The 27,321-nt window shown below is 36.1% G+C and overlaps 1 long non-coding RNA gene across 4 annotated transcripts in view; it reads right to left on the reverse strand.

Moving 5' to 3' along the window:
- Positions 1–7,428: 7,428 nt before the first annotated feature.
- LOC147824164 (uncharacterized) overlaps positions 7,429–27,321 on the reverse strand; it is a 33,710-nt gene continuing 13,817 nt past the window's right edge. The window contains exons 3-5 of one of the 4 annotated variants that reach the window (XR_015442752.1): positions 26,615–26,768; positions 24,495–24,591; positions 22,194–23,054 (exon numbers count right to left, since the gene is read on the reverse strand). This is a non-coding gene — a long non-coding RNA (uncharacterized LOC147824164). Of the gene's footprint in view, positions 21,739–22,193; positions 26,769–27,321 lie in introns of those variants that run through there. The other 3 variants (XR_015442753.1, XR_015442751.1, XR_015442750.1) reach the window with 3 other exon arrangements.

Raw genomic sequence — 27,321 nt, forward strand, 5'->3', positions numbered from 1 at the left:
AAGCCTCCCTGTGAAATCTCATTTCTTTACTCAAATTGAAGGAGGTTCTTATCTCCTGAAATAGACAGACTAAATACTATCTGCCACATGTATTTCTGTACCTTGTCTTATTAAATTTTAATGTTTGATTGCTCAGTGAAATAACATTGAATAAATCAGTGCAAATACATATTAGCATCTAAAATCTCATGTCTTGCATATTTATCTGACACCTCACCATTACTTTTTTGTACTGTAGGGAAATAACAGATAATTCAATTATCAAAATGCACAGGAGAAAAACAAGATAAGAACTAAATACCACCTTTTCTTTGTGAACGTTTGTCATCTTGGTTATTCAAAATTTCATTCCTTCAAAGTTAGCATCTCAAATTTTTTAATATACAGATTGTCTCTTTTCTCTTGCTACAGAAGGTCCTGGTCACACACTCCCTGAGCTTCTTTCAATTATGGAACCAAAAGTGATTTGAGTTCTTCTAATTAAATAGTATTAGAGAGAGCTTTGATCCTGAGCTAAAAATAGAAACTACGAGAAATAATGGAGATAAGATCTCAAATGCAAAGAGTGTGAACCGGTATGGCACTTCCAGGATTTTAGCTAGTGACAATTCAGATTGCTTGCTGCCTATTTTGTACAGGGCCATAAATACCTTGAAAATCACTCATTCCTGGTTAGTGCTAATTCACTGCAGAAACACTAATTAGTCCCAGCAAACCATTCCAAGTTCTTTATGTTTTTCCTGCTTCCTTGTACCTGTGTATTCCCTAAATTTTTTCATCTAGTTTTCCACTTGTCCTGCAGGCAATCAATGCTATTTGATCTAAGAGAGATAAGATTGGTTTCATTTACTTTCAATAATATCTCTAGTTTATGTTACACTACAATGTTTCTGAGAAACAATATTTTTATTATGAGATGATGAATCTTCCACTACAGCCAGAAATTGCATTCAAGTGAAACTTTAAGCAGAGTACCCAACACATAAACAGAGAAGCCCCGATGCTCTGACTTAATCAAAGATTGCAACATTAAGACCCTCAGATCCCCACACTTGAAGGTCCTATGTAATTCAGAGAAAATAGTCTGCATACCATTTCGCTAGTCCTAGAATTTTTGAAGGGTAAATAGCTATTCCTTAGGTAATATTCCTTAGCTATTCTTTCTATTAAGGTAGTACGTTAAGTATCTGGCTTGTTATCCTTAGAAATGGTGTCATCTGTTGGTGTGTTGCTCTCGACTGGCAGTCTGGCCCTCAGAAGATGCAATATGCAAATTGGCCTCATGTTATGGTTTAGATTTTAAATGGCCCCCAAAGTCTTGTGTAATTGGAAGATGATTGGACTACGAGGGCCTAAAGCTGACTTGCCCTTAGAAGTGGGCTTCTGGTCAGCAGAGGTTGGTCTCTATAGGCCTGACCTGGAAGGTATATCTCACTTCCTAGCTCTTCTCTGCTTCTAGAAAGCTATGAGGTAAGCAGCTTTCCTCTACTTGGACCACTCTACAATGCCTTCCTACCTGTAAGCTGCGAGTGTTGGGTATTTTGTCCTAGTGACAAGGAAAGGGACTAAAACATCTCATTAAAAAGCAACTCTTCTACCGTGGCCTACATTCATATTTAAATAGCCACTCTGAGCTGGTCATGGGCCACCTGGGAAAACCTTAAAGTGTCTAGAAACAAAATAGGTAATATGCAAAGTATTGGTCATCTTGTTCAATTGTGCTGGAAGAGCCTCTCAACAGTGGATGCTCTCTCGAGGGCATTGCTGGAAGGAAAAATGATTTACGTAGTTTCTATTTTTCCCCCTAGATCCATCCACGTTTTTCCCAGACAAATGTATCTCTTTCTTCTAAGGTCTGTGTTCCAACAATTAAGCAGTTGCTACTTTCCAGGATCCAATATTTATTCAGACCTCACACCACATGTCTCCCTATACAAAATGTTTGACCAACCATACTCTTTATATCTCTGACTACAGAATGGATTTTACTTCCTGAGTGAGACTGTAATGGAACAGCAACAATTCCTTCCTAATACAAACATATGACAGCAACTTGTTTGTGAAAGCAGTCTGAAACCTTTTCTCCTCCACACTCAAACATAAGGAAGCTTCTTGGAAGTTATCGGTGCAAGTTGAGAGGATGACATCCTGCAGCAGAAAGAGTAATAGCTGGGTGTCTAGACTGTTCTTGTAATTTACTTGTGCTGTACTGACATTCTTGAGTTTAATGTTAAATGTAACACTGTCATTGTACAACAAACTACTAGTCTTCTCACCTAATTTATCTGATGTTATCTACTTCATGATGGGCAATATACCTCACAAAATCATTCTGGTTCTGAGGTCAGGCACTTAATGACTGACAAGGACTAAAATAAACAAGGAGATGTGTTTTCCAAGAGATAGTTACTCCCTGATGAGAGAAATAACTCTACTCCAGATTCCAAAGTATTTGTGGTATGGTATTCATACTGAAGCTTGCCAGACACTTCAAACAGCATCATATAGAACACAAAAACCAAAATCTACTAAACTATTGAGTCTAACTAGTATCAATGATTATATTAAAACCAAGATCTAATTTAGAGCCTTCTTTTATTTAGAAATGTTAGCTTTCCAACTACTAATAAATGGGCAACATAAATATTAGCAAGTGTAGTATATGTTTCTTCCAATACCAGAAGCTTTTTTGCCATTTACATAGTGATATCAGTTATAGTATGGATTGTAGATCAACAACTTGTCCCCACTCTTAGAGGAAATGTTCTGATGTGCTTCAGAACACTGGACTTCTATACATAATAGCAAAGTAGCAGGGCCTTCAATATTCATCAGTCTGATCTCCTACTCCCTGGCATATATTTTTCTTACTTAAACATTTAATTTTTTGGTGTTACCTCCTTAACACTTCTAAGTATCATTACATGTTAAATGGAATATTAGAACTATGAAGTGTATGATTATAGAAAGCAGAAAAAATGTAGCTCTGGAGCAAGAATGTGAATATCTGTGGTTGTATCTGCCTTATTTATGTCAACTGCTTGTGACTCTGATGAAGAGAATTCTATGATGTGATCATGCATTGGTCAGCTTTCCCACTGTTGGAGCAAGACACCTGACAGAACTTAGATGAAGAGAGATTTATTTCTGTCTCATGCTTTCAGTGCTTTCAGTTCATGGTCAGAAACATCATGGTGGAAGGGCAGGGAGGAGAATATCTGCTCAAATCACGGCATCCAAGAAGCAAAGAGAGCAGGGCAAGAGCCTGAAAGAAGGGGGCCAGGAATCAAAACAACTGAGTGGGGTGAAGCAGAGGGAGAGGGAAAAGGGAAAGGAGGGGGGAGAAAAGTCCAGATTCAGTGGTGTAAATACACACACTGTGGCTGACTTCAAGCTTCTCACATGATATCATTAAACATGGTGAAATAACATTAATGTGTTGACAACAGAAGGGCTAAACATCATTTGTCACAGGGCATACATCAGACTCCAATTTCTCTATAAAACTACAGTGTTGTTTGGGTGTTATTTTTGAGTATCAGTATCAACATAGTCTCATATCTAACTTCAAATAGCCTGGATAGTCTTCTTTCCCCAGAGAACAGTTATCCCAGAAAATATCTATAGCACCCTTTGAAGAAAAATCAGTAGAATGTTACTGAGGCTTTGAAGACTTCAACAGAACCTGGCATCTCTCTCAATCAATAGGCTACAGGTCTATAAATGGATTCAGAAATTGTGTGAGGAATCACAGTTTTCCACTATAGTGACTAACATCACTGCAGTCCCTTCCTCCTGTTCTTCTTTTTCTACAGCTTTATTGAGATATAACTCACACACCATAAATTTCTCCTTTTAATGTCCTTTTCAGTAGTTTTAAGTTTATTCACAAAGCCACAATCCTGTCATTTTCCTGTCCTTCTTTAGGCAACCACTCATGTACTCTGTCCCTGTGAACTTGGTTGTTTGAACACATATAAATGGGCTCATATAACATGTGATCTTTGGTAACTAATTTCTTTCACTGAAGCATGTTTTCAAGGTTTGTCCATGTTGAAGCATGTTGTTAGGTACTTAGTTTATTTTTACTACCAAATACTGTTATCTTTTCATCAGTAGATAGATATTTGGGTTCTTTCCAACTTCCAGCTATTATAAGTGTTATGCCCAACCAAACCTACCCCAAACAATGATGTTGTCTGTTCTAGTGCTTTACAACTTCTCTTCCTGACATGCTCTGCACTATCAACAGTCTCTTTACTGGTAAATTGTGTTGTCCTGAATCAATTTCTAAATACATTTTATTGATCATATCACCAAGTTTGGCAGAGATACATCCATGTAATTGTCACATGGCAAAAAAATAAGCAGTTAGGTATCTAATTTTATTAGTCATGTGGGAACTTTAATTATAGGATAGCATATGTTTTGTACTTGCATTTTTTAACATTGGATCATAAATATCATCAGTTTTTGATCCCTGTAGACCTATTAGTCTATGAGCTTATAATATTATGTTATAGAGGTCTATCAAAATGTATAATTAGCCAACAATTTGACCTCTTAATTCTTACCAATATCCATGATATCATGAACATTTTAATCTTTCTTGCACCCATTTCAAAGTTTTTGTAAGATAAATTTCTAGGGAAGAAATTACTGGCCACAAATAAAAAATATTCCAAATGAATAAACAATAACAACGTATCCAAGATAGTCTGAAAACCTTGACTTTTCTATCAACACTGCATAGGAATAACCACTTCGTACCTTCACCAATATTGGATCACATTTTATCACTGGTCAACCTAACTTTTATTGTAACAGAAGCAGTGAGTATAGCCATTAGTCTCCTCCAACCCTGTTAACATGAAGTAAATTACACAATTATTTTCCTTATTAAACAGACAGAGCCGCATTGTTAAAATGCCCTGCTACTTAATCTTCATTGATTTTCTATGATCAGCTTCTTGAGATGGTGTTTTATCCCTTCCAAATGAAATGGTAGGTTTTGAAAATACCATATGGTGAGTAGATACCACTGCTTGACTTGGGATACTTATCATTACTAAGCTTTATTGTGTAATCAAGGAATGCAATATAAATGTAATTGTTTTTTCATTGATTGTAAAAGAGTTGCAGACGTGTTCATCAAATTATCTTTGTTGAGATAAGCAAAATTTTTAAAGTTATAAATTGGCTTTCTCCAAGCTAAACTTTGTTACTATCTGCAGAAATGAGGCTAATATAAAATTTAAACCTTCTCAGGCCGGGGATTTAGCTCAGTGGTTCTGCCGCCTGTCCCACAAGCACAAGGACCTGAGTTTGATCCCCGGTACCTAAATAAATAAAAAAAAAATAGAATGTAAGCCTTCCAGAATATACATAGCTCTGAACTGAGAATATTAGCATCTGGAGAAGAGGCTGCTTATAGAACAATAAATGTATTTGCCATCAAGTCCATGGCATCATACTCAGACACAAGAGATAAAGCGCAGATACTTCTCTCACTTCTTATATGTAGCAGTTCACACCTTCCTCTTGAAATATGGAAAGAAAATGTGTTTCCTAGTATGGTTATTGTTCATTGTTTATATTTGATAGAATTGCTGGTTGCAAGAAACAAATGCCAATCCTTGATCGGTATAAGCACAAAAAGTATTTTATTAGAAATGATGCTGGCTACTTCATAGAATATTAATGTGGGAGTGTCACAATATGTTAAAGGGTGAGGCAAAGTCCGAACACCAGGTTTTAGGATAAAGAACCAAGAAAAAATTCCCCAAACATCACTGCATTTTTAAATACAACCTAATGCCTGTATTGCTGATTCAGCCAACTCTGGACAAAGAGTGGAAGTTGCCACAGTAGGTGCTGCCATTATTGTCTCTCAGCCTCATGTGACCATGGCTACTCATCTGCAACATGCATCCCCCAAGCTTTCCAGGGCATCCCGGCCTTCTCCAAGGCCAACATGAGGGTGCGAACACACAGAACTCAAGGAAACACTTGAGGACTATCTGGCATTAACAGTGAAAGTTTAGTCAAAATTAGGAGGAGAATTCAGAGGCTAGAAGTCCAGAAAGAATGACAAACATTCACTGAATTCTCAGAACATCAGGAGTGTTTCTCTATTAGGGCTAAAGATAAAATATTCCCTTACAACATTTTGTATTAATCTCTGAGTGGTAAGATTGTAGTTCAGTGGTAGAGCACTTGTCTAGCATGCACAAGGCAAAAAAAAAAAAAAAGCTTTACCTGAGTGATGAGACTATGATACTATTAAATGTTTCTCATTCTCTTTTTGTCAACATTCATGCTTTCTTTTGTTCTGAGGGCCACATTGTATTAATTTTTAATCCAATCTGAATTTTTTTGTTTCATTTTACCCCCTTAGAATTATTATATAATTGTAATTAAATTTATTTCTGCATCTTAATTTATGTTTTATAATTGTCATACTCAGTTGGCTTCTATTTCTTTCTTTCATCCAATTAAAGTTTTTCCCTCTGAATTTTCATTCTTATTCATTTTTGGTTACTTATTAAATTCTATGTATAAGTATTTTATTCATTCCTATTTACTTCTCAGATATTAAACGTATCAGTGCTTATATTATTTCCTGCACCAAAACTGGTATCTTAGTGTTATGGCTTGTGTCCAGATGTCCTCCCAAAAGCCTCAAGCTTTTTCAGAGATGGCTAAATCTAGAGTGTGTGATTGATTCATGGTGGGGCTAGCCCCAGTGACACTAGGATTAAGGACGTGAGTGCTACCCATCTTAAGTAGTCTGAATAAGATAAAAGGGGCAAAAAGATGCTGTTAAGGTTCCTTGTTGCTTTTGCTGCCTTCTGCCGCCATGAGCCAGCCAAGCATGGACTGAAACCTGTATGAACTGTAAGCCAAATAAACTTCTCCCTCTTTAACTTTGGGTGTCAGGTATTTTGTTTCCGCAGCAAAAGTAAGATACTTAGCACGTCCTCACTTCAACTTACCCTCTTGGCGATACCACCACCTTTCATTCCCATATAAATCTTGTGTTGTACTGTCTAAAAACACTGCCAATATCAACATAGGAATATGTAAATTGCCTCAGGTAATTAAATAAAATTTAAAATTTAGCTCCTATTTCTCATCAGGCCCATTTCAAGTGATTGTTCCCTGTTACTAGTGGCTTTCATATTGTAGACTGTGGCAATCAAGTATTTCCATCATCAGAGAGAAATAAATCACACAAGTCCTTTAATTGTAGATGATAAACACTTTTTATATTTGATTCTGATTTATTTAGACAATAATAAAATATACAGATATACTAGCTCACTCAGTATTCCCTGTGTCTCTCAGAGTTATCCTGAGTTCAGTTCTTCTCTTGCTATACTTCTTTGAAGACAAAAGGACATATATATATATATATATATATATATATATATTCAATTTATGAACTGTTTGTTCCTAATAATATCTTTAATTTATACCTGTCAATTTTAGTTTAAATTGATATAACATTCTAGGTTTAACATTCATTTCACTTATCATTCTGAACATAATTTTCTGTTTTCTTCTGAAATCTGGTGATTCTTTGAAAAATTCAGTAATAGTCTCAGTAGTAAACTGAAACTCTGGCCCTAATTCTTCAGTTTTCTCTCTACCTATGTACCTCATGTGTAATTGTGTATTTCTTCACATAAAAATCATTCTGGACTCTAGAGCCTCTTTAATCTGTTTTTGTCTACATAACTGACTCCATTCAATGGAATATGGAGTAGAACACTGGGGTTAGATTATGAGACTTTTAGAGTTTCTGCTTTCCTTTTTGCATATCTTCTATCATCAGAAATGGAGTTTTACTATAATTGCTGCTGCCACTTCACTTTAGATCACAGAATGAATAAATGCAGAAACCAAATAACAATAAGAAGCAAATATAACTTCGTCGAATCAGCCAGCTGAATGCAGCCTAGATGAATCACTTTCCAGCCAACCTGAAATTCATAAGTAAATGCTTTTTGACATATACTACTCAGATTTTGTTATACACCATTATGAAAAAAATGGCTAATTGATATAATCTAATTCTCTCTCCACTGGGTAATTGTTTTTTCTCCTAGAAAAAATTTAGAATTTTCTGTTTGTCTTTGTTATGTCCAAACTTCACTAAGATGTATCTAAGTTTTTTTTTTTTTTTAATTTCCCTAGATCTACTTGTTTAGCACTTTAAGCATTGTCATATAATTCTGGAAAATGACAGTTATTATTTCTTCCAATATTTTCCTATTCTACTTTTTCTCCTTATGTATTTCCAATTACACATATGTTCTCAGTTCCATTACTACCTCCATATATCTTACTTTGTTTTATTCTTTTGATGTATTGATTTCTTATTATTTTCTGGAAGAATTTGGACAACAATCTCCATCTTATAAATATATCTTTAGCTAGCTATAGTTAATTTATACCCAAACCTATCTTTTGAAATCTTTATGTTAAAATTATATTTTAACACTCAATAATTCTAATTAGCTCTTATTCATGTTCCTCTTTGAGAATTATGTGATTATCAAATGTCATTATTCACAACTCTTGAGTAGGAATAAAAAAGTCTAAGCTTTAGCTTGTCTGACTCTAAATGAGTTTTGCAGGAGAAATGTTCTCAAGGCAAAGAGCGTACAGTACTGTAATCTGAATTATCCACTGCTTTTCCCCCACCTCAGGCAAACTTTGAGCCCCCAAACCACCAAGTATTTCACAGTAGGTACTGCTGTTCCCTGAGGAGCCACCATGCTGCTGTGTTACCTGGTTCTGTGGGTAAGGAAGCCAGTGACCTTCCACGCCCTACTGATCACCATAACAATTGGTTTACCCAACTCGGGCTGTGCTGATTTTACTTTCACATTATTCTTGATCACACCTCCTGTCATATGCTTTCTTGATCCATGGGAGTGATGGCGCAAGCAGTAATCCACCCAGGTTACATGGCTAAAATTCATGGACATAAAGAGGAAGCTTTCCCCAATTTTACCTGTGGTGCCACATTAGAATGCTGTTCCATGCCCCCTTAATCCCGACCTTCTCAACCTGAACATGCTCTGGGGACCAGAACTTTTAATTTCTCAGTTATCATTCCCTTTTTATGCTACTTACTGGGTTTGATTCTATAATCTACCTATTTCTCTATTTTCTAATAGGTCATGTCTTAAAATCTACTTGAGGAAGTGCCCAAAAGCCTCTGTAGTTCACCATCATATTCCTCAAATACTTTTACAAATATTACAAGTCCCGGACAAATTGAGGAAGATCACTCAGTAGTATCACGAGGGCAGTTCCAAATGATGCCTTACAACTAATTTTTAATGCATGAGCTAAAAACAAAACTTGCAGCCATTGGAGGAAACCCCTGCAGACAATTTGTTGATTTAAAGAATAAATAGCAAATATCACTCATCATTTCTATAAATGGCCCTTTCTTGACAATGGTATCTGAACATCTGGCATTGCCTCAGTTCCTTTCTATAATATATATTTTTGCTATTTATTGCTTTATCTCAATTGGAAATCATTCTAATTTTTAATGTATTACCTGTTTCTCTTCATTAGATTGTGAACTTCCTGAGAACTAAAGAATCTTGACATTGATTTTTTATCACCAGTACCTAGGAAGTATTGGTTATATAAGTGGATATTTAGTATTTATTAAATGGATAAATGTCTCTTCTCTGAAAATTTGATAATCTTACAGTTAATTGAATTCACACAAACATAAATTAAAGACAATTGCTAGAGCTTTTTTGTGCCTTTCTTGGTGTTTCCATTAACTCTTTGTCTTAGTTCATTCATGCTGCTACCACAAAACTGTAAACTGAGTGCCTTATAAACCACAGCATTTTATCCCAGCTCTGAAGGCTAAAAAGTCCAAGACCAAGATACTTATAGATTGGGGATCTGGAAAGAGCCTATTTTCTTGTTCAGAGATGGTGTTTTCTATCCATGTTCTCATACGGTGACAGGAACCCGCTACCCCTCCAGGGCATCCTTTCACTCATTAAAGCTCATAACCCAATGGCTTCCCAAAGTTCTCCACCTCCTAAGACCTTCACCTTGGGGATTAGGATTTCAATTTATGAATTTTGGAGGGGACACAAACATAACAAACACCTGAATTTCTATAGTAGTACTTCTTTTACTGTGTTGTAATGATTCATCTTTATTCATAATTAGTTATTGAGACAATTAGAGTTCATAGGAATCACTTAGCAAATGCTGAGTGTGTGAGTATATTTGTTCTCTGAAGAATGTTTATAAATCCTAATGTTCAACTTCAGCCCTGCTCATACCACTTCTTATACATGAACAAACAGCCTCCTGGTTCAGTCTTCCATCCAGGCCCATGCACTCTTCTTTGGGGCCTTATATTTGCTTTGCCCTCACTTTTCCCATACTGGTGTGAATTTATGGATAAGTGCAGTTATGGTCCCTGTTAACTACATGAGAAGAGGTCCTTGAATTAATATTCATCTTCATTTTCTCAGTATCTATTGTCATTTTTGGAATATAGTAATTATTCAACAATGTTTACTGAACTAATATAAACCAAAAAAGCTATGATCCAGGGCAAAGAAACGAGGATTAAAATTTTGTTTCACATGCATATTTTAGGAATAGCTATAACATCTGTGACACCAAGACACATGGTCTTGTCTTTCATTGTTGTCCATTTACTGAAAATTGAGGTCAATGTAACCTTCAGATTACAGCTGCCTCCTATCCCTGTGTCCATTGAGAGGTAGAAGCCAAGTTATATTCAAAGCAAAGTGAAACCACTTTGAGGTCATGTTCCTGTTTTTGGATGTTAGCAAAAGATAATGTCACATTTGATTGTCTCTAAATCACAACAATAAAAAATCCCCTTACTTCAAAGCAGTGCCATTAGGATCCCAAAGCTGCAGGGGCATAGAACTTTGTGGGACAAGGGTTTTTAGGAGGAATTTGCTAATGCATTAAAGTGCTGCGGACCAGTTTTCACACCATCTAATCATGATCTTAATTCCCTTTCCAGATGTTCCACTAGGAGAGGTAAGAGTGAGGATGTGTTCCTACTGTGGACAGTTTCTTCCTTGAAAATTCAGCAAATAATGTAGCAGTGTATATTTTGTCTTCATCTCCAGAGAGATACAGTACTAAGAGGAATGCTTCACTTGGCACAAATTCAAGGACATTCCAAATACAGGGAAAAATCCTGCATCACGATAAAAGGAAATATTAGATTTTGCCTAACTTTGTCCACTTGCTTTAAGACATGTTTTTAGTACAAAGTCCTTCTGTGAATGCTGCAGTCTTTGGAGAGGAATGAAAAGGTAAGAGTACAACTGCATGCCAGACAGTAAAATCTTACTCAAAATACCAGAGACAGTGCACTCCATAGAAACTAAAGCAGCTTGGGCATTCTTGCAGCATATGGAATAGATAAAAAAGAATGTGCTGAATCCTGAGCCATTTTTCAATTTTCTATTAAATGATAGTTTTATTTTTATTTTCAATATAATTTAACAACCTTGCATTTAAATTATTTCTTTGTATCTTCAATGGTGTCATCTTTGTTTTTATGTCACTAGTTCTCTTAATAGGCAAATCTGTTATTTAGAAATAGAAATTTACTTTCAGTTTGTTGAGACTATGCCCTGATTTAGGCAGTTCCATCAAGTCCTGCCTGATGATAAATTTGCTTTCTAGGCAGTGCCAGGAGATTTTACCCAAAGACATTTGCTCCAGGTATGTCCCTGTAATTTGGGATTGCATTAACACATGTTCATATTCATATTTGCAGCAACCCAGAGCCGAGTTGGGTTTCCTTCATCTTACTTCAAAAAATGAGAGTTTAATTTGTGAGGAAAGATTGGCTCTGTCTGTCTATGTATGATAAGGTAAACCCTTAGGAAAAACCATTATGCCCTCGGTGAGAAAAGGAATTGGTCTTACTGTTGTCCCCTGGAGCTGTTTTTGCTCTTCTTATCTTTAGGGTAATGGTAGGACTTTATGTAAGCATAAAGCATTTTGTAGTTTTATGGACTGACGTAGAGATTGAGTGATCAAGGTGAGGCTGGTGGTAGGGTCAGATTGTGATATAAGCAATATAATAATAATAATATAAAATTAATGAAAATAAACATTTCAGTTTGTACACTTTTACATCTCTCTCACTTTCTGTCACTGTCTCCTCCTCATGCTATTAATATTAGCTACTCTATGTGTTTCTGATTATATCACTAATATTTTTTCTTTTTGTTTACATGGACCTGGATTTGTCTTCCCAGTCTTTTATACTTCAGTCATGTTTTCCTATCACTGTCTTTCTTCACCAACAAAATCACTGTCTCTCAGTCTGTCATGGATTCATCACTAGTTATTTAGTTAACAATAACTATAATACAATATAAAAACATTGCACCAAATATCAAAGGTTTAAGATGATAGATAGGGCCAAATCGAATCTAACTCAGGGTAACAGGCTGGGAAGAAAGTCTGGACCGGGTACCAGGAGGTGAAACATCTGGTGTTAAGTCTATCCACAGAGCCATTCATTTCTGCCGGATTCCACCAAATTGAATCAACAAAAACTCCTCAGAGATGCCAAGTTATGCAACTTCCTCAAAATCATACAGTGCCTATTACTCAATAATGATTTGTTGATGCTAAACAAGTAAGAAATTGGTCTGTGCTCTTCATGAAAAATAACACAATTTTACTGCCCTTTACTTCTGTCCATAATGGGTAAGCTTAATCATAAATTTATGAGAACTTCAAAATTTAGACTAACACCCAACTATACCTCCCTCACATACTCATAAATCCCATATCACATTAAAATGTTTTCTAGTTTTCTACCAAATTCCTACAACATATAATGTTGAGTCCTTAATCAAACCAAGTAATAAAGAATAAGTGTTTTCCATCAAATGTTGGCATGTTTAAAATTGTCACCATGATGCAGAATTTGCCCTGGATAAAAGGCAATCTCATTTCCTCAATCTATGTCTTTTGTGATATTTTTAATGTTTGCTATCTATTTGTAACAACCAATCAGATAATAAAAAATGAATACTCAGCTTTAGTCCTACTTATTTTAAACTAACTCCATTATTAAGTCAAAATACTAGAGCAAAGAAACCACAAAGCTCTCTGTTGTTGATGGTAAAGCCAAATTCTGATGGTTATGCCACTGCACATGTAGATAGCTTTTGTCATTCTACTGAATGCTTCTGACCTCTGAACGCAGACAGTGAGAGCTAGTGGTATGTCTGCCCTTCCTTGATCCAGCATGGGCTGGGATGGGCTCATATTCAACCCCCTTAAAATCATTTTCTCATTTATTGCACATCTTTCTTCCTATGAAAATCAAGAGGGAAGGCCTGGCTCTTAGCTGCCTAAGATGGGCCAGATTGAACACTGACTTGCTTTAATTTCAGGGTGGGTTTCCAAAATGTAGGAGAATCAGGTCTGAGGGAAAAAAAGAAAGGAAAGCAGCTTTGGGTTCTCTCTCAACTGTCCTAAAAGGTGATTTTGCAGTTTATTTGCCAGACTTTAGACTCTGCATTTGGCTCTGAGCTGCCCTGGAGTCGTGGGATTTTTATGAAATGCCCAGATATGTTTGTAATTTGCGATAGCCAACTCTATTTGGAAATCAGTACAAGAGCAGAAAAAAAAGTAAACTATTATGTTGCCAAATATGTAATTACTCTTTTCTATAGTTCTTTTATATCTCTTAAAAATGATTGCTTTGATATCAAGCGATGACATGTATTTGTGGGAAAACAAAAACCATCTTTGCTGTGACTTATTTCCTAGGACATGTGTAGCCAAAGATTCCTATCACTGTCAATGCTTTGCCAAAGTTCACTCTTCCCAAAAACATTTTATGGGGTTATCCAGTATTTCAGGCTATATAAAAATATTGCCATCATTTCTTAAGACCCTCCATATGTGGCTCCATGCTATAGATTCAATCTTTTTCTCTCACTTCTATTTACCCCCTAATTTTTGTTATCCCATGCCTGATTGTCTATGCACACCATAGATTGCCTTGAATTATGCTAGTCTCAATCTTCTCCTTTAAAATGTGCTCTCATACAATTTAATTTTTTGTCATTCTTCGACACCCAGATCAATTGTTTATATCCTTAGGAGCCTTGCCATTGATTTTTGTTTACACCAACCTTTCTCTTTTATTGCAAATCAGTTGCAAGTGATAGCCATCTTGTGCTTTTCTTATATTCTTTATGATGTCCTGCACAGTACTGTATAAAGTCACACATATTCACATAGTGGTTAGAAGCATATATTCATTGTTATATAACCATATGAATATATGAAAATAATATATTGAATATATATATTGTTTATAAGCCACCAACATAATTTTGCTCTTTACTAAATTGTCTTAATCTGTTTGGGATACCCTAGCAGAACACCTCTGACCATATGGCGTACAACACCATTAATTTATTTCTCACAGTTCTGAAGGCTAGAAAGTCCAAAATCAAGGAACCAGCAAATTCTTTTTCCAGTGAGGTCTGCTTCTTCACAGACACCCAGCTTCTATGTGTGTTCTTATATGGTGGAAAGATCTGAGGAAATCTCTGATATCTCTTCTAAAGCGCACTAATTTCATTCATCAGTGCTTTACCCTCAGGACCAAATCATCCCCCAAAATCCCTAGCTCCTACTACTGTAACCTTAGGGGTAAGAATTTTATCTTTTGAGATTGAGGGAGTTAAAACATTAAGGCTATTGCATGGGTATTGAAATGGCATGAAAAACTATCTCCTCTCCCTTTCCCATCTTACGGACATTTATGATCTAAGATAGTGATGATAATAATAATAATGAAATAAGCTCTATACATATCTGGTTATCTTTGTGCTTGCAGGAGCTATATTGGTATCTCCATTTTAGTTGTAAAGACACTGAGACTCAGTGAAGTTAATAGCATTCTCAGGATAGCAGAGAGAGAGAAAGAGGGGAGGGGGGAGAGAGAGAGAGAGATTAACAGAATTAGAATTTAGCCCATCATTCTATTATAAGAAACAGAGAAACATGTTCCTTCTTGCTCTTGCTGGCACTGTTCTGCCTGGAATTAGAAGGCAAAGTGGGGAGTCCCACTCAGCATTCTCTGTATAGCTTCTTCCTTCCCTGTCTCCATGTGCCTACAGCAAGCAGGCCAGCTGCAGGATTCCCAGGGACCTCTAAAGAATTACCCATCCTTAGGGAAGTTTTCCCATCCTTAGGGAAAATTATCTCTTCAGTTATTTAAAATTATCCCTTCTTTTATTTGTTGCTCCAACCCTATCTTGTTCCAACTTGATTTTTCTGTTATGTTCATTACCTTCCTAGGTGTCTGCCTGGCTAATATCTGATAGATTGATTTCTATCATCTTCTAGTAAACAAGTATGGCTCAATTTTTGTCATTCTGTTTTGGAAAATGTATATACTAAAAGTGAGTTCCAAGAATCACAATCTCTTAACCCAAACTATGGAAATTCTAATAATAACTTCTAATTCTAATAATAAAGTCTAATGATAAAGCCTGAGGTCTTTCAATAGCGCCTTTCAGATGCTATGTAAGCAATGATCTATATACAAGGCTGACCAACATTTGACTCCAAATTTCACTGTTTTCTCAAAATCTTTTCTGTAGAGCAAAACAAAATTTGTAGAAAGCATGGTAAATAGTACATCACTATTTGGGCCTTCTTTGTCTTATTTTGCTTATTCTAGGAACCAGAATTTCAAGACATACATTCCCAGTGCCCTGTATCAGAAGTGAACAGACTTGAACTCAGAAATGGCATCTCCATGGATACAGGAACTTCATCTCATGTGAACTTCTCTGGGACAAGGCTTTCATGCGCCATGATGCCCTCTCCCATGATGTGATGCACACAAGAAGATACTCACCAAAGGCTGATGGTAAGGCTGCCCATTCTTAGACTTTCAGCCTCCTAAAATGTGGGCTATTTAAGTAAATCTCTTTTCTTTATAAAGTATCCAGCCTCAGGTATTTTTTTTCACAATGGAAAAATGGACTGGTATAATACCAAACTTTATTATAATAATTACTTTATACTTGTCTTTGCCATCCTAAATAGAAATGAATGAGCTTGGAAAGAAAGATATGCAAAGAACACTGAAACAAAACATATAATTAAAAATAAATTTGAGGCAAGGTCAGAACAACTGGGCATTTTATATCTATAAATTTAATTTTATCGTTATACAAAAGATCACTTGTGGTTAGAATAACAAACCAAACTCAACACTACCAAATTTCAAAACTAATAAGCCTCATACTATGTTTATTTTTGTGATTTGAATTTGCTGAACAATAGAATCTGATTTTCTTTGAGCCTCCAATTTTAGTTTGTATGATACTATCTAGGTCAAATCAAATATTATTTGCCACAGATAGAATATAATTAGCTTTTTATTGTGCATTATGTACTCATTCACCCTCATGTTTTTTTCATAAGTATGGACACCTTTGTCTTTGGGAGATATGTACTTTGAGTTTGCATTATGCAAATGCAGAGTGACCCTGCCATGGCATACTGGGTCAGATCAGAGATGAAAGGCTCCCAGATGGCTTCAGGATCTTGCAGCAGGCAGATCTGTTGCTAGGAGACTACATTGATCTTTCCTAGCCCCTTTGCAGTTGACCCCATCTACTTTCCAGGAATTGATTGTCATCATTTATACCAGTAGGTAGCTAAAAACCTTTGTTTTGACTTCAATACTTATAATGTTAAAAAATCATGTAAACACAAAGTGTTGTATGGAATTTCCTTTTTATATCTATAATACTTATGACTAAAAATCCCTATAAATGTAGTGTTCTAGTGTGGGACATGCCTAAAGGAATATATACACTCCTACCTTTATATAAGTGTATTATGATTATGAGAGCCAATTTGTTTATATTAACTAAAGTCAATTTGTTTCTTACTGATCAAAGCAAATTTTTTATGTGTCTGCTTTGCCTACCTCCTTTTCTTAGGAGCCCAAAGCTCCAATTGGAATAGCTATTCTCAAACAGATTCTATTTCAAACCTTAAAACATTCCACTTATGGAAAAATAACAGAAGACTTTGTTGTGTCATAGTGCTGTTAGGTCTGGCTCCTAAAGGTCAAATTGGACAGCACAGTCAATAACTGGACAGCTGGTCCTACAAGACTGTTGACTTTCCTTGCCCAAGTCGAACTCCAGGTGGAGGAGTTAACTAATTAAAATGTCATTGGAATCAGTCAGGTGTTTATGTTGTATCATACATTAGATAGATAGATAGATAATAGATGACAGATAGATGATATAGATAGACATGTAGATAGATGATAGAGATATATAAATGTATAGCTATTGTTTTACTCATCAATTTTAACAACTCTATTATGTATGTATTATTATTTTAAATCAGATAAGAAAATTGAGCCACAGATGTTTGAAATGACCTGTGAAGGTCTATGTAACTAAGAAGAGGTGCATGGACCCAGGATTCAAACCTAGATTCTAACTGCATACTATTGAGTTAAGCCATGCAGCAGCGGTGACCCACATCTGCTTGGACCCGCTTCTGAGGTACAAATTCTTTTCAGCAAAGTGCCTGTGTAATCATCAGCAAAGCACCCGTGTTTTCATCACTCTTCTTGCCTCACCATTGGCCTATGATACCTTGCTCACAGAAGCCTCCTTCACACCTGTTGTTAAACCCAAAGCCCAGACCTGGGGATGGAGCAGGGGCGGCAGCTCTTCTCCACAGAGATTCCCAGGAGAGCTAAGAACTACTTCCAAATCATTAATGTCAGCCAGGAGTGTCCTCCCCAGTGTCCCTTCCTCGTACCTTAGATTCTTCATGAATAAAATGAAAAAAAATGAGTTATGAGATACTTAAACTCCATTCCAACTCAAATAACTTATACCCCTCAAAAGCACAAGGGCCCGAGTTCGATCCCTGGTACCAAAAAAAAAAAAAGTAATGGCTCTCAAATAACTTATACCTCTAGGGTACTGGAATATGCTCAGGAATAATTTATGGGTGGGACAGTGAACTGAATTGAGACAAATTTTCTAAATAAAGTTTTTACTTTAGGATAATTTTTAATTTACATAAAAATACAAAAAATAGTACAGACAATTCCCATGTGCCCTGTACTTAATTTCACCTACTATTAACATCTTAAATTAAAATTTATCACAATGAGGGCTGGAGATTTAGCTCAGTGGTTCTGCTGCCTGCCTTGCAAGTGCAAGGTCCCAAGTTTAATCCCTGGTACCAAAACCAAAAAAATTTGTCACAATGAGTCAATAATGATACATCATTATTAACATTATTAAAGAGTCCATGCTTTATTCAGACTTCCTTGGTTTCACAAAATGTTCTTTTTCTCTTCTATGGTGACATTGAGGACAGAATATTACTTTTAGCCACATGTCTCCTTAAGCTTTTATCAGCTATCACAGATTCTCCTACTCCATTTGATGACCTTGATAGTTTTGAGGACTACCAGGAGGTATTTGGTAGAATATCTTCTACTTAAAGTTTCTCTCATGCTTCCCTCGACTAGACTGGGGTGATGAGCTTTGAAAACAAAGACTGCTGAGGTAAAGTACTACTCTCACTTCATCACACCCAGAGTACATACTATCAACATGATTTGTGACAGCTTATGCTGGGCCTTGATCATCTGGCTCAGTTCACAGGACTTTAACCTCTTTTTATTTAAAAAGAATATGCCTTCAATATGTCAGATAGTATATTAGAGGTTGAAAGAATAAAAATAATTCTTGTCCTCACTTAGCATATAGCTAAATAAGGAAACTTAACCAGTTTCACAAAATTGTCCAGTATGTTTGCCTGCAGACCATTTGAGTAACCTATGAGTGTTTCTTACTGGCTACCAAGTTGGATCAAGTTTTAAGAAGAATCATGTGCTGTGATTTTTCTCAAATATTTCTGCCCTTTCCTATATACATACACAGTGTTTATCTCCCATTTTTCAGAATCCAGCCTGTACTAGTGAATACCTTGACAATAGAATGAGAAATGATGTTCTGAAATTTTCAAGGTTAGATACAAAGAATGCCTGGCAGCTTTACCTATTCCCTCTTAGGACTCAGCCACTATACTGTGAGGAAGCTCAAAATACCACATTAAATGCCCATGTAGAAGACATGTGTGAAAGAATGGTCATAGCCATATCATTTATAGGACCTCCCAACTGAAATAACCCAAATGTTTAACAACACTAAAAACGAATAAATAGGTTGTGATATACTTATGCAATGGGAATATTAGGGGAAAAGAAAATAAACTACTACATGTAACATTATATATGACACAATGTGTTACGCAATGTAACGCATAATGTTCAGTTAAAATGGTCAAATCTAACGTGTTAAAAAGTCAGTTAATATCCTTAGATCAGAAGGTGGTAGATCCTGGGGACGTCCTTCTGTAACATTAGTAATGTTCTATTTCTTCATTTTGGTGGTATTTGTGTTCACTTTGTAACAAGTCACTAAGCTACTTTCTATAATATAATCTAATTATGTTTATTACAGAAAATAATTTCAGATTGAGCCAAAACAAAAGACCTTTTCTAAGCCAGGGCTAATGATTTTTACCAATACTTTAGGGAACAGCAGTAGAAATTGGAATTTTATTAAAGAAAGTATTTCTGTGTGGATCAAAAGATAAGCAATAAAAATTGGATTGCAAACTCTCTATTGTATAAACTAATTTGCATTTGGTATCAAAAATCTGTCCCTTTTTCTAGTGTATTCTTTAACATTTTGAAGTCCATAGAGTGAGGGAGGTTTTTGTCTGTTGGTCTGTCTTTATGGGTCACCCTCAGCTCCATTTCCTTGTCACTCATCAATATCATTCCGTTACAGTAAATGAATCATCTTCTGAGCCAAAGTAATTCACATGGAAATGCTCAATTATCTTCTCCTTCAGCACGTTTGTCTTCTAATTTACATTTCTCTACTGGATTTATATTTTTATAGCCTTACAGCTTTCAATCTGAGGCATGAAGCTTCTTAGCTTTCTCAGCGTAAACAACCCTGTCAGCTTACCAAACGTGAAGTATAAGAGAGAAACGTGATTCTTTGTGAAACCTTTTCAACTGGTTCAGGGAGTTCACTCTCACCTATTCACTTAGAGCCATTAAACCTGACAGCTTTCAGCCTTTAAATGATTCCTGTGGCGTGAAAAGTCTATGTGTATTTCATGTCATCTGGCTAAGTTATAATGGTTCTGCTTGGCTATTTCTTCACCGTAGAGATCCTGTGCCGCTCCCTCCCACTGATAATTGTGTTTCCCCATCTATTCTTTCACTGAGCTCTAGAGCATTTTCCTGTACCATTTGTTGCCATCTGAAAAAGAATGTAAGCGTTATTTGGCTTTTTGCTCTTGATTTTATAATATTATTACTATACTAACAGCTTAAAATTCATAACCACAAAGCAATACTGACTTACTAAGAGATTTTCAGATGCTTTCTTTTGGAAGAGCTTTGCAGAGCATCACTTAACAGTTGGGAGTCAGCATTTCAATCACATAAACACACAGCCCTTAGAGAGATTAAAAAAACAAATAAATTATATCTGTGAAGAACTGAAGAATTCTCAAACTAAATGACCTTAAAAAAATCCAGCTCAAATCTATCATTTTATAGCTGAGTCAAGGGACAGTTAAAATAGTTAAATAGTCACTCCTTTCAGCAAAGGAGGGGCAAGACCAACACTATAAATCAGGCAAGTTCTACCTCACAGGACATATGCACTATAAATGAGAACTAAAATGCAATAATAAAGCAAGTTGTAAAACTCAGTTAATTCTCATTATATAACCCACTTGAAATCAGTTGAAGCAAGTTTGCCATGGACTCAGTTTTAGGCAACCTCAGTTGTCCTCAAGAAGTGAAATTATCCTGCTCCCAGCTTCGAATGAAAAAACAAGGTGACCTTCTTAGTACTAGATCTCCAGAAACAAATGTCTATAAATATCTTCATGATTTAAAGAGATCTGGAAATGACAAAGGCCAAATTAGTCCAAATGCAAATTGGTTCTGTAGAAATTTGCCAAGTGAGAAAATGCATAATATGACAGAGAAAAAAAGATAGAGAGAAAATAGGAAATGAAGGAAAGGAGAAAAGAAAATATAAAAGAAAAATAAATGAATAGTTATGGAAAAGACAGAAAAAAAGAAATGAAGTAAAATCCAAATTGTCCTAATGCGAAGAGATGAAGGTAGATTATTCTATAAAATAGATTACACTAAGAATGGTAACGTATTGTAGGCTAACCCCGAAGCACACTTACACTGTGATATGCAACCTACCAATATGAGGTATAATATTGACAGAATTACAAACATCCTTTACTACCACTGTAAATAAATAAAAATTTACATGTTCAGAAGAGGAGTTTTCTGAGTATGATTAAATCACAGAGGTGCGAAATCCACTGATTAATCCACTGATGAGTTCACAGCTGAATTCCCTGTTAGCAGGTGGATGGAGGAGGTGTGTCACTGAGGGTGTGACCTGGAAGGGTGCGTTTATTTCCTCAATCCATTTTTCTTTCTCTGCTTCTGACTGCCATGAGTTGAGCAAGTTTCCTCTGCCAGGACCGCTCTCTAGTGTGGTTTCTGTCCTGGAGCCAGCCAACCATGGGTAGAACCCTCTGAAACCATGAATCAACATATACATTTTCTTTTTTTAAATGTGTGTTTCAGATACTTTGTCCCAGCAACAGGAAAGTGACTAATAAAATTTTAGGGAAAGAAAAATGAACATGAATAGGTACATGAATAATAAACATGTACAGTATTGAGTCTGATATGTTAGCATTGAAGCCCATGTGAACTGAGATAATTACCTTAAGAAATCACTATGAATGCTTTCTATATTAAGTAAATAATCTTAGTAATATTTAGGGCATATTAAAACATTTAGGAGGTATTAAAAACTACTATGAAGTGGAGCAAGAGAAGAAAAAGATGATAGCATTATTCAAGAATAAATTGAAAGATCAGGTCTTTAATGCTCAACTTAAAATATTACAGACTACTGATTTATAAAATAAAATCATATGAAAAATAAAAGTCAATGCTATGTGCATGCATTGCAAGCAGCATTTTATTTAATTTTCTTAAATTAACAAATTAGTTGAGTCCATTAATCAATTATTTGGTTATTATAAATATAAAACCTCTGATTCTTCACCTCCCTTTAGTAATTTAGATTAACAGGACTGAACTAATTCTAGCCTGTGGTTCATAATATACTAGTATCGCTCATCTGTGGGAAGGCCCACTTTTATCCATTCGTCTATTAATTTACTTTTAATTCAAGAAATACTCCAAAATTTATCAGCATACCAGAACTAAAATATGCATTTTGTCCTCTGCCTCTTCCTAATGCCAACCTAAGGTAATTGCTTAGCATACTTCGTTGTTCATAAACATGTACATAATTTTGTCACATAGTATATCAGCAGATTCTCTTTTCTTTTGAATCACCATTATCACTCCTGAAGAAAAATACAGTTAACAAACATCTCTGCTCAAGTAGGAACAGAAATAACAAGGGCCACACAGCCACTTAGAAACCAGATAAACTTGTTCACTTCCATTGCTACAAGTTGATGGAAATTCTTATTGTAAATAGTTAACTTAATTCAAATAATCCAATTTAATAAATAGTAGGCAAATGTTATCAGGCATCATAGAGTGTTCAAAGATGAATATAGGTGGTCCCCTTCGAAACTGCCTTTGTGATGGAGTGATTTATGTATGGTGCTGTATTTGTATCAGTTAGGGTAAACTAGAGGAACAAATTTAATAGAAAATATATATTACATCCAGTATCTGTACACTGTATATTCAGAGGATCCAGTCAAAACTCAAAGGCGTGGAGCTCACTGCAGAGTCCTGTGCAAATCCTTATCAGGAAGCTGAAGAATCCAGGCTGGAAGGCTAAAGACTCTGAACTAGAAGCCTGGAAACAGACATCCAAAGGTGATGGTAAACACTCCAGCTTCTCAGAAGAAGCAGAAACAAGACTTCCTTTCTTTCCCTTTGTGATTCCATCAGGGCTACAAGCCTATTGGTTGGTGCCACCCACCCCCCAGGGTGTGGCTTCCATCTTCAGTAAGTCAATCATCCAGACACACCCAGAACTGTGCTAAACCAATCTGCTAGGTGTTTCATATTCAAGTTGACACCACAGTTAACTATCATAAGTATAAATATGTTAAACCTACAATAAAGAGCTTTTAATAGACATTTCCAGTCATAGTTGTTATATTTGGGATCTGGACTATCCCCCAAAGGCTCATGTGTTGAATGTTTGATTCCCAGCTGCTGGTGCTATGGGGTGATGGCAGGAATTTAGGAAGTGGGGCCTAACTGGAGGAAGTAGGTTACTGGCGATGTGTCTTTAAAGAGTATATTTTGTTCCTGGCCCCTTGTTCCCTTTCTCTTTTGCTTACTGGTTGTGATAAAGTAAGCAGCTTTGCTCTGCCATACTCTCCCCCACCATGAGGCTCTGCCTCACCACAAGCCCAGAAACAATGGAGCCAAAGAACCCTAGACTGAAAGCTCTGAAATAATGGGATAAAATAAATCTTCCCTCCTTTAAGTTGATTTTCTCAGGTATTTTGTCACTGCAACAGAAATCTGACTAATATAATATCCTTGCATGGTTTTATGATCTGTATTTGTAATCCTGTCTTCTGTGGCAGACAGGTTTTTCATCAAACCTGTTTCCCTTTCCTTCAAAGCATTTACCTCCATTTTTTCCAGTCCCTGTTGTAGATACCTATGGCCGTGTGCCTAGGTTCTGGTTAAGGGAAGTAATCCATACCACTTCTGAGATGGGGCACCTCGTGCCAGCTACTCTCACCCTAACTCTCTCTGCCAGTCAAGGGCACTGAAGCCCTGGGGGATGGTGGAAAACCAAGTTAGAAGGAGCTTTCATCCCTGAATCACTTTATAGATGTCTGCTATTGAACAGTCACATTAAAAAATTATTGAGCCATAAATAAACTTCTACGGTGTTAAACCTCTTGAAATTATTTAGGGCTTATCTGTTACCATGGCTAGCATTTACTATATCTAATATTCCTCCAGCTCCCGAAATAATCTAAATTCAAAAATTGCCCTTTCATAGCATAATGGAAATTTTAATCATGTGAGAACCTGAGGCTCAATTTCTGGTTTTGTCTTTCTACTAATTTATTTCTCCAACAGATATTTTCTACACAAATTCCTTTTGGTGCTTATGAAACAGCAGGAGAGCAAATAGACAGAATCATTATTTTCATGGACTGTCTAGAACAGTGATGGTGAACCTTTTAGAGACCATGTGCCCAAACTGCAACTCAAAACTGGCTTATCTGTTGCAATCCTAACACTGAAATTAAACCTGAGTGCTCACCTGCTGGACAATGCTGGGGTGAGTTGGCTCCTGTGTGGAGAGAGAAGGCTCTGTGTGCCTGCTGCACCCTGCATGCCATAGGTTTGGCACCACTGATCTAGAGTATAAAGACACATAATAAAGTGGTAAGCAGATTAATATGTGTCATGGTTTGGACCAAGAATGTTCTCCAAAATTCTCATGGCTTTGAGTTTAGGTTTTTAGAGAGTGCTTGGGTCCTGGAGATGCTATAGCTCACTTACTGTTAGGAGGTAGGGGGTGGTTGGAGGCAGGTTCCTGGGGACATGACCTGGAAAAATTTATCTCCTGCAGCCCCCTCCCTTCTCTCTCTGTTTTCTGGCTTTGGTGATATGACCAGCTTTTCTCCATGGGGATTCCTTCTATTGTTCCATTCCTGCCTTGGAGCCAGCCAACCATGGACTGAGACTTCTGAAACTGTGAGCCAAAATATATATCTTATCCTTTAAGTTGTGGATGTCATGACTTATTTATCAGAAAGGAAATAGTGACTAAGACAACATGTAACACACTGATGCTAAGTCTTAGAAAAATAGAGCTTAGCGAGGGGCTAAATGATGATTTGGAAAGATACTTAAAATAAATGAAATACCATAAAATAATGCATTGAATGTTTCAGAGAAATACAAAACACATATTATTAAGGTTAAGAAATGTATTTAACTTATTTTAACAAAATGTGATTTTATTTAAATATGCTAATGGATATGTCTTTTTAAAATAAATATGTATGAGGGAAACAATATTTAACTTATAGTGGTAAAATTTTTGAAAGGATAAATTTCCATGAGATAAATGAACTTTATGTGATAAATGCCCATTATTTAGTCAGTGCTCAAAGAATAACTACACACACAATTTTCTGAAGCATGGAATTCCCAAACCCTAAAATGTTAACACTAGAGGGAAAAAAAGAAATATCATGCCAGCAATAAAATAGTTTCTTAAAAGCTTACATTAGTGTGCTATGGTTCCCAAATAAATAGAGCCAGTAGGAAATATACTCACATCTTCAGAACAAAACAGCCTACCCATCTATCTCTCTTTCCCTCCATGTATATAGACATACAGTGTTCTTCAACTTAAAGTGGTGTTATGTTGATAAACTCATTGTTAGTTGAAAATATCATAAGTCAAAAATGCATTTAATACCAGGAATGTATTGAACATCTCGACTTAGTGCCAAAATGCCCTGCAGTGTGTCTGTGGTTTTCCCACATGATCATGTGGCTGACCAGGAGCTGCAGCTCTGCCACTCCTCAGCATAGTAACAGAATAGACCCCTTATCTCTTGCCTAGGAAAAAATCAAAATTCAAAACATAGTTTCTATTTAATATATATCACTGCCTCAAAGTCAAAATTTCTAAGTTGACCATTATAAGTAGGGACTATTTATATATGTAGAGAGAGAGTCCTCCAAAAACTGTATACACACTTCAGGAAAAGAAAATTAGTATGCTTTTTCAACAGATGGTGTTACCCTCATATGGGGCACCCTAAAGGATATTGTATATCACAGAAAACCCACTACATTGCCAGCCTTTAGGGAAGAAATAGAAAATGCACATGTGTGCCATCTCAACAGCCAATTTGCCCCAAGCAGCAATTTGCAGTACTAATAAATGTCTAAAAGCTCATGGCCACCACTTTGAGCACCTTTGTAACTGTAGAGGCCAAAAATAACTTGTATTATTCTCATGATATCTCAATAAATTTAGTATATAAAACATTTATATAAGCTTTTCTTTTTCTGGAGTGTTTATACATTTTGGTGGACCATATATATGCATGATATGGAGCATGTTATATCATGTATTATATAAAATGCTAATATTATGATGTCTAATCTAATACATGAAATGCTATTGTGACATTACATAACTTGTGATATTTATTATATACATTTATTACTCAGGAGTCTGAAGAAGGGGAAAGTTTATCCCTCATGTAAAGGTGTGGAATCAGGAAGCTCAGGTTGGTATACAGCCCTTCTCCAAGAGGTCCTCAGGGATCCAGGGTCCACTTTTCTTATCATTTTTCTACCATCTTGCACAGGTGGGTGGAGAAATTGACAGAGAGGAGGTGGAAGGAAGATACTCACTCAGTAGCAGTTCTTTTCAAAAGGGAGATTTCTGCAACTGCCACACTATTTGTTCCTCTCACTGAGAGATGGCCACTCTTAGCTGCAAGTTGCAGAGGTGTTGAGTAAGTGAGGCACACTCTGGGAAGCTATGCACACAATAAAAATTTCTTTTCTATGTTTTGAAAGAAATAGAAAATTAGTATTGGGAAAAGCCTAGTATATCTGCTACACTACTACACTACTACAATACTAACGAGTGTTGATAATCTACAAAATGGGTACTAAATTAATCCTCACAGTGACCCTGAGGGTGATATTTTTTCCACTTGTACATGATAGTAGATTATGCTAAGATCTTCTATCTAAAATGGGGAAAGAACATTAAATTTCAAGAAAAAATATTTATCCACTTTATCACTTACTGTGTGATCTTGGACAGGTCATTTAACCTCTCTAAACATTAGCTCATTTACCTATGAAAGATCATTAAGATTCCTATCTAGAGGTACTGCTCTGCATATTTGAACAAAGTCTCTTGTGTTTAGTAATACTCAAAAAAAAGTGAGATGGTAAAAGCTGTGGTGATAATGGTAATGTGTGTACAACAGCCGCACAAAAGTAAGGAGCAAACTGTAGATTCCACCGCAGTTCTGTGTTTCTCCCTGTATTGCAAAATCCTTCAGTGCTCTTGTCAATAATGTAAAACTGCTTTTTTGTTTAACAGA

This window comes from Heterocephalus glaber, unplaced genomic scaffold (assembly GCF_053883595.1).
Source record: "Heterocephalus glaber isolate CG9 unplaced genomic scaffold, H.glaber_assembly_v1.0 deba00001553, whole genome shotgun sequence".
Taxonomy (NCBI): Eukaryota; Metazoa; Chordata; class Mammalia; order Rodentia; family Bathyergidae; genus Heterocephalus; species Heterocephalus glaber.